Raw genomic sequence first — 8778 nt, forward strand, 5'->3', positions numbered from 1 at the left:
TTGCTGTGTTTGACCCACGCTGGAGGAATTATTTCTCAAATCATTTTCCAGAAACACCAGAACATAAAGAAGTGAGGGAAAGTGTCTTTAAAAGAGACACAAAAAATTACAATAAATGTTCCTAATGGAGTTATAGAAGCAATAAAATTAGATTATAGATTATAAACCTTTCACATGCTTTCAAAAATGGTTAAACTTTTGCTAGAGTTGGACATCAGTTACACAAGATAAGGCCTCATGCACAATTGAGCTCAAAATGCTTGTTTCACAGGCGTTTGACTTTTTTCTTTTCCCTATTTATTTCAGAGAATTTTTATTAAGGTTTGAGTATAACAATTGTAAAGGTAAACAACTTATTAACCACTTGCCGACCACCCCGCCGCAGTTTTACTGCAAGAAGGTGCGTGTGTGCTCCCATTGGCCAGCGGGGGAGCCAATCAGCGGGTTCGGCAGACTCGATGTTCAGCGATCATTTCCCACAGTGACAGAACGGGGATCTGCCTGTGTAAACAACGCAGATTTCCATTCTGACAGGGGAGATCACACAGATCCTGTCTGTATTTGTAAATGTCAAAAGCCAATATAAAGGAATAGTAGTGGTAAAAAAAAGCACTTATGGGTTTAACTAATATTTTTTTTTGTATAATGCTCCTTTAAACGGGGCGTGGCAGGGAGCGTGCCCTATGCCTACGTACTGTTTTTCAAAAAACATTTTTTAATGATCATATCAATCAGCATATGAACATAGACTGAACACAGTGGTGCACAAAAATCGCTAGAGCAACAATCTAGCCAGTGATTCCATTGTATGAGCACACAACATTGGAAATGGTAAATAATCATAACTGACAGACTGCATATGATAGCAATCAAGAAACAACTGCCACATACCTCTAAAAGGCCAGAGAAAGACAGAGAAAAGAAAGAAAAGAGAAAGATAGAAAAGTGAGAAAATTAAAAAAATAAGAAAAACTGAGAGGGGGTAAGGGGGGGGGGGGAGAAAGGGGGGCGAGGATAGGAGCTCGACCTTCGGCTCAGGGTGGGTCCTCCCGGTGGTGCCACTCCTCCCAGACCTGATCGTGTATTTCTAGCTTATCCTGTAGTCTAGCTGTCAACTTTTCCATAAGTTCTACATCTTTTATTCTAGAGTACAAGTCTTCCTGGGAGGGCGGGGAGAGCCGTTTCCAGTGAAGGGCAACCAGGCAGCTGTGAGTATGTGTCAAACAATTTTTTGGGTGAAAGGGTGAGACACCCAGTAAAAATTGTTTTGGAGCCAAGGGGACCTGCACCCCCAAAAGGCGAGACAGCAGGAGCTGTGTCTCCGTCCAAAAGGGTACAACCTTGCGGCAGCTCCAGTAATTATGGTAGAGGGAGCCCTTGTCCCCAGGCAGCGCCAGCATCTATTAGAGCAGGAGGGGCAGATAGCAAGAAGCACATCTAGTGTCAAGTACCAAAAATAAAGAACTTTATACGAGTTCTCCTTGTAGAGAGTACAGAATTTCTTCTCTGCCTGAGACCAGATCGTCTGCCACATTGCCTCTGAAAGTTCCTCTCCTAGTACCCTTCCCCATTGAAACATGTAGGCGTGTTTACCCTGGGCAGCAATGGAGTGGGAGTTAAGCAGCCAGTAGATATCGGATATCAAGCCTCAGCGTGCCTCTCCTTGCAAAATTATGCTCTCGAAGGGGGATGGCGCTGAGAACTGGAGATTCGGGGTAAAGGATTGGGCGTAGTGACGGATTTGCAGATAACCATAAAACACCTGGCGAGGCAAGTCATGTTTTTCCTGGAGTTGAGCGAATGATAGCAATTTACGTGATCTCGGATCCACCCAGTGGCCAAAGTGAAAGAGGTTACGTGTCGCCCATGGCGAGGACATCTGGCGAGTGAGACCATCAGGCATCCCAGGGTTGTAGAGGAAAGAGGTTGACAGTGACCTCTCTGAGCTGAGCCCATGGGCACGGGAGAGTTTACGCCAAAGCGATCTAAGAAATTTCATAGACCCCAGAAGCCTCTCCAGATCTACCTCCGTGCTCGCATTCCAGAGTAAGCTATTAGGGTGTGTAGGTGCAAGCCATATTTTTTCAATTTCTGTCCATTTGTTGTACGCCCGTTGGGGGAACCAGGAGGTAATGGCGCGCAGTTGAGTCGCCTGATAATATTTCACTAGGTCGGGGAACGCCAGCCCCCCATCAGAGCGGGAAGCTATCAAGACTGAGCGGGTATTCTATGTCTCCTATAGTTCCAGACAAAGCGCACCACGTCTGCCTGGAGTTTCCATAGTTGCACATAGGGAACCGGGATGGGCAGAGACTGGAATAGATACAGGAGTTTTTGGAGAATGGTCGTCTTCACAGACGCCACTCTACCCAAGAGGGAAATGTGGTGGCCTTTCCACTTCTGCATGAGGTCTCGTATTTGGCGAAAAGGGGGGGGGGGCAATTAGCCTGGTACAAAGATGCATAGGATGGCGTGATTTGGACACTCAAATATTTCAGGGCTGTGGTCTTCCGGTAATAAGGGAAGAATTGCTGTAGGTGTTGTACTTCTGCAGCCAGAATGTTAATTGGGAGTGCCTCTGATTTGGTCGCATTGATTTTATAGCCAGATAGAGATTTATAGGTGTCAAGTTCGACATGAAAGTTGGGCGGTGATATCCTGGGTTGAGTGAGAGTGAGTATGATGTCGTCTGCGAATAGTGCAAGTTTGAATTCCCTTCCCTGGACCGAGACCCCCTCGGATATCCGTGTTTTGACGAATAGACGCCACCAGGGGCTCAACACACAGCGCAAACAACAGTGGGGAGAACATCGGGTTCCATTTGCAATCGAGTTGGGGACAGAGCGAAAGGAGTCCCGACCTGGGATGTGGGGTTTGTGTATAAGTGTTGGATGGCCCGCAGAAAAGGGCCCCCGAAACCCCATGTAACGGAGTGTGGCAAACCGGAACGGCCAGCCAAGGATGTCAAAGGCCTTTTCTGCTTCCAGCCCCAGTAACAGGGACTCCTGTCCTTCCCTGTTTGCCATGTCAATCAAGTCAATAACCCGTCTCGTATTATCTCCTGCTTGGTGTATTAAGGACGGCAGGATCTCATTTAGGCGTATTGACAAGACCTTGCCTACGTACCTTTACTAATAGGTGTCTCTCATTCCCATCTCAGAAAGTTGGGAGGTATGGGTAAGAGTTTTCTGAGGTTGCAGTTGCTGACAAGTCTGATGTGCTGTAAAATTTCCAGTCTTGAAAAGCAGATACACCAAACAAGTCTTTATAGAATTGTGGTGTCACTTGTCTCATGTTCCTTTCCTGAGAGTAAATGTATTGCACATGCATGCAGGAGCTGCTAGTCACGGCGCACGCTCCTGAAGAAATGGCACGGGCGGCTGTTGCGTCAGAGCGTATGTGCCGATGACATCATTGGCGCAGTATACAGTAAATATCTCCTTAACGGCTCACATTTAGGAGATATTTACAGTACCTATAGGTAAGCCTTATTCTAGGCACGTATGCATGGGAGTGACGTCACGCGGCTCCAGCCAGTCACACAGCCGGAGTCTGTAGCCCCTGAAGGAAGACGGAAAGGATGGATGCGGCCTGCAGCAGGGACGACACAGGTTTGCATGTAAGTGTCACATAATGTGCAATGCATACTAGCCCATTATGCCTTTACATTGCAGGGATGGTTAAAAAAAAAAAAAAAAACAGTGGGCCTGATCCTCAAAAGGGATACGACGGCGTATCTACTGATACGCCGTCGTATCCCTGTTTCTATCTATGGAACTGATCCACAGAATCAGTTTCCAATAGATAGACAGAAGATCCGACATCTAAGGATGCAGTACCGCAGCCGCCGCTGGGGGCATTTCTCGTCGAAATGCCGCTTCGGGTATGCAAATTAGCACTTACGGAGATCCACGAAGCTTTTACGCTTCGTTTTTTCTCCATAAGTATTAGTTTGCCGTCGCAATATTAGGGCTACTTTTACAAGGCCTAAACTGTTTAGGCCTTGTAAAAGTAGACCCTTCTATCCCGCATCGCCATTTTTTTTTTCAAATTTTTTTTTCCCGCCGCAACTCGTATTTTTTTTTACGCCCGTCGCGATTCTCAAAACCCGGCGCAACGTAAAACCGCGCAAAGCACGTCGGGAAAATGACGTCGTGAGCATGCACAGTACGGCCGGCGCAGTACGGCCGGCGCCCCATTAAATTAGGAACGCCTTGCGCCGGCCGGATTTAAGTTACACAGCCGAAAATTTCTAGGTAAGTGCTTTGTGGATCGGGCACTTAGGTAGAAATTTTCCGGCGGTGTAACTTAAATTGAAAAAGTTACATGGCGCCGTGTTTTTGTGGATCTGGCCCAGTATGCCTATCACAGTCTTTGTAAAGCTGTAAAAAAAATCAGTAGAACAAACCCCCAGTTTAAAGAAACCAGTATTAAATTGTTTACCTTTTCATTAAAAAAATGGAGAGGTGAACTAACACCCTACAGCCACGTTGGTTCCTACTGTACTTACCTTTAGGGGATCACACCCACACACTGTTATAAAAAAAATGGAAATCCCCACTTCTCCCTCTTCTCTCTGCAGGACTTCCAGGATAAATCAGTAATGTTCTGTGCCGGTTCTGACTGTCCCACTTACCCCTAACCCAGGTGGTCAGGCACTATACCTAGCTTCAGTGCTCTTCACCAATAGCAGCCCCCTTTCCCATAATGCAAGCAGGTCTACTTGGTTGCCCTCAGTATTTAAACAATGATATAGTACCTGGCCACTGTGCCGAAACAGGTGCAAACTAAGCACAACAGGTATTTGCAGTTGTCAGAGAGGCAGAGTGGTTAAATGACAGTCCAGGTACAAGGCAGGCAAGGGTCAGAATAGTCAGGGTCAATCCATAGTCTAAAGGGAGGCAGAGTTCAGAGAACAGTCTGAGTTTCAATCCAAGGTCATAAAACAGGGGAATCCAAACAGAATACCGGGCAGACAAACATGTTTCGCACGCCTTTGCTTTATCAAACCGATTGATAAAGCGCAGGCGCGCAAAACATGTAGTCACGGCAACCCAGCAGCTTGCTTTCCACTGTGCACCACGGGCTTCCTGGTTTCTTTGTCTCTGTCGCGGGGTTGACGTCACCCGACACGCTTGGTTCACTTGGCTCTGCTCGGCTCTCCCGGTCTGCACCATCTCATGGCAGCGGCTACATCTCACTGCCTGCAGCCCGCCCGCAATCCATTTTGGTTTCCCCTGGCCACTAGCTCCAGACACCCGGTGGTTGGCAAAGCATTCCCCTGCATCCCACGGTTCCATTCTCCTGGACACAGGTAGAGAGTGGCCACAAGTCTGCAGGGAGTGGACTGTAATTCTCCCCACCAACCTTCACATGGCTCAAGGCGCCCCACCCCATGTCTGATCAGCAAACCTTCGGATGACATTAACCCTTCTCCACCCCGGATGTCAATAGTGTTATTGTTTGCTTTTAACATTATTACTTTGAATACACAATTGCATGACTGTACATTGCAGCATTTGAAGCTTTGATGCCTAGTACACACGATCGTTTTTCCCGTCTGGAAAACTGCTGTGTTTTCCTTTGGCCGGGAAAAGCAGCCATGTGTATGCCTCTTAGCAGTTTTCCCAATAGGAAAACTGCTGTTTAAAAAATGAGAACATGTTCTCTTTTTTCTCGCCGCGAATCGCAACATTTTTTTCCCTGCAGTTTTCCTATGGGAAACACTGTATGCTTCCTATGGGGAGCATACACACGGCCGGTTTTCCCGACCAAAGTTCTCCTGGCAGTTTTCCTGTCGGGAAAACCGACCATGTGTACAGGGAAAAGGGACTGAGACAGTTCTCGGTTTTCCCCTCGGTTTTCCTGGTGGTCTTTTGACCGTCGGGAAAACCAATCGTGTGTACTAGGCATTACAGTTCCCTGCAATTTTTTGTCTATCCAGCTCAAAATACAATAAACTCATTTTTTTATTCAACTCATGTTTTTATATGTACCTTCTGGAATTACCCATAGAGCGCTGCTTTCTTTGGTTCATCCATCTTCCAGTGGTTGCACTGGGCTCGAGTACCTTCTACCTTGTTGATTTACGACAGCTTTATATATGACTATCAGTTCTTACACTCAAGGAAATTGTTGTTGTTTTGTACTTACAGCTTATTACCCACAAAAATATATATTGCGGACCAGGAGGGTGGGAAAGGTTTACAATGTTAGTTGACCTTTATATTTTTTCTTAAAAGGTTAACTAACACTTTAAGGTCCCTTTCACGCCGTCGGGCCGTTCAGGTACGCCTGTCAGTTTTGTCGGCGGGCCTGAATGGCCACTTCATGCAGTCCTATGGAGCGTCGGACGTCAGTGGAGAAGTGAACAGAACAGAGAAGAAATAGAGCAACTTCTGAGCAAAAACGAACAATGAGGAAGTAAAAGAGGAATGTCTGCAGGTAAAGGATGCTTATTATGGAAAAAAAAATCCTTTACAACCCCTTTAAGTTATAATATAAACTATCTTTATAATTATTACTATTGCTACTGCAGCTTACTTTTTTTTAATAAAGCTATTAAACGGCAGCGTTCGACTCTTGCTCAATAGAGCTCAGTGGATGTGGTGTGAACAAGCCCATAATCTAACTTTCATCAACTAATTCCTATCTCAACACTCTGCCAGACACCCCTTCCTTCGCTGCAGGATAGACAGATCGGGCAGAAACTGCATGACTGCATCATCGACCCAGAAAAAAGTAACCAGCAAAGAGGGCTTAGCATAACCAGTACGGCTGGAGGAATAGAACTGGTGTTTTTGGGTTGTACTACCTGAATAAGGTCCTACTAGGGGTAAGGGAGAGACATTGACTGCCTGTTTTAAGACTGTCTATAGAGGGTGGTATGTGGCAGCCAGGCACATGAAGATTAAACTGGTTTGGATTTGGAATGGGCTAAACTGTGAGGTGCACATCGGGTTGCAGAGCACACATAACAGTTGAATGGTAAACATTAAGACTTGTAAAAAAAATTGCATATTTTTTTTTTTAAATGAATGGCAATTAAATAAATATAATGGCCTGGATTCACAGAGCTCGGCGCATAGTTATGCCGGCGTAGTGTATCGAATATACACTACGCCGACATAGCGCAGAGCGGCGAGCACTGTATTCACAAAGCACTTGTGCCGGCGTAACGTAAATTCCGTAATTCAAAGTAGGTGGAAGTGGGCGTGATACATTTAAATGAACCGTGACCCCATGCAAATGATGGGCCGAACAAACGGCGCATGCGCCGTCCCGTGGACGCATCCCAGTGCGCATGCTCAGAATCACGTCTAAAATACTCCATAAGATATGTCGAATCACTGCCTACGACGTGACGTAACCTACGCCCAGCCCTATTCACGTACAACTGCGTAAATGACGTAAAATACGACTGCTGTTCCCTGGTCCATACATTAACATGACTTACACCTGCTTTATGAGGCTTAACTTTACGCCGGACGTACGACTTACGTAAACTGCGTATATGAATGCGCCGGGTGCAAGTACGTTTGTGAATCGGTGTATCTCCCTCATTCGCATATTCGAATCGTAAATCAATGGAAGCGTCCCCTTGCGGCCAGCGTAAATATGCGCCCAAGATACGACAGCGTAGGAAACTTACGTCGGTCGGATGAAGCCTAATTTCAGGAGTATCTAGTTCTATGGGCACGGTGCATAGATACGACGGCGCACATTTACACTTAGGCCCCATACACACGATAGAATCCATCCGCAGATAAATCCCAGCAAATGGGTTTCTGCGGATAGATTCTATGGTGTGTACACGCCAGCGGATCTCTTTCCGCGGAGAAATCTCCTCTGGGATGGATTCCAGCAGATCGAATATTTGTTGTGCTGCACAACGAATCCATCTGCTGGAATCCATCCCAACGGATGGATCCGCTCGTCTGTACAGACTTACCGGATCCATCAGTCCAAAGGGATTCCCCGCACGCGTCGTAATGATTTGACGCATGCGTGGAATTCCTTATATGACAGCGTCGCGCCCGTCGCCGCGTCATAATCGCGGCGACGGCGCGACACGTCATCGGCAGAGGATTTCCGCGCGGATTTCAATGGGATGGTGTGTACACTCCATCCCATCGAAATCAGCGGATTTCTTTGAGAGGATTTATCCGTGGAAACGGTCCGCTGGACCGTATCTGCGGATAAATCCTCTCGTGTGTATGGGGCCTTAGGCGGCGTATCTCGAGATACGTCGGCGTAAGTGTTTTGTGAATCCGGGCCAATATGTGCAGTAGTGTATTTAGGTTTTGGGCTGCCCTAGGCCCAACTAAACGTGTGCACCCCCTAATTTAAATATGACCCACCCATTCCTGTCAAGGCCACACCCCGTTCTGTTTAAGACCCACCCTGAAATTTTTAAGTGGGGATACTAATTTTTAGAGCCTTGGGGCAATGGATTCCCTTCATTTGCATAGATTTCCTCTCACTTCCTGTTTGGCTATGGGGCAGGAAGTGAAAGGAAATCTCTGCAATGGGACAGGGATGGTAAAAAATAAATGGACAGGGGCTATAACATTCCCTTGCTCTATCCAAAATGAAAAAAAAAAGTGTTGCCTATAGTTCTACTTTAAGCACAAATTTCTGATAATTTTATGGAGAGGACTAAGAAAATATAACCATGCCAATGATGCAGCAGAAAACATAGCACAGTGAGGAAGGTTTGTGGTCCAGGCTGATAGGACAGTCAAAATTAGAAGAAGCTTGCGTTACACTAACAGTGTA

The sequence above is a fragment of the Rana temporaria genome, chromosome 12 (genome assembly GCF_905171775.1).
Source record: "Rana temporaria chromosome 12, aRanTem1.1, whole genome shotgun sequence".
NCBI lineage: Eukaryota > Metazoa > Chordata > Amphibia > Anura > Ranidae > Rana > Rana temporaria.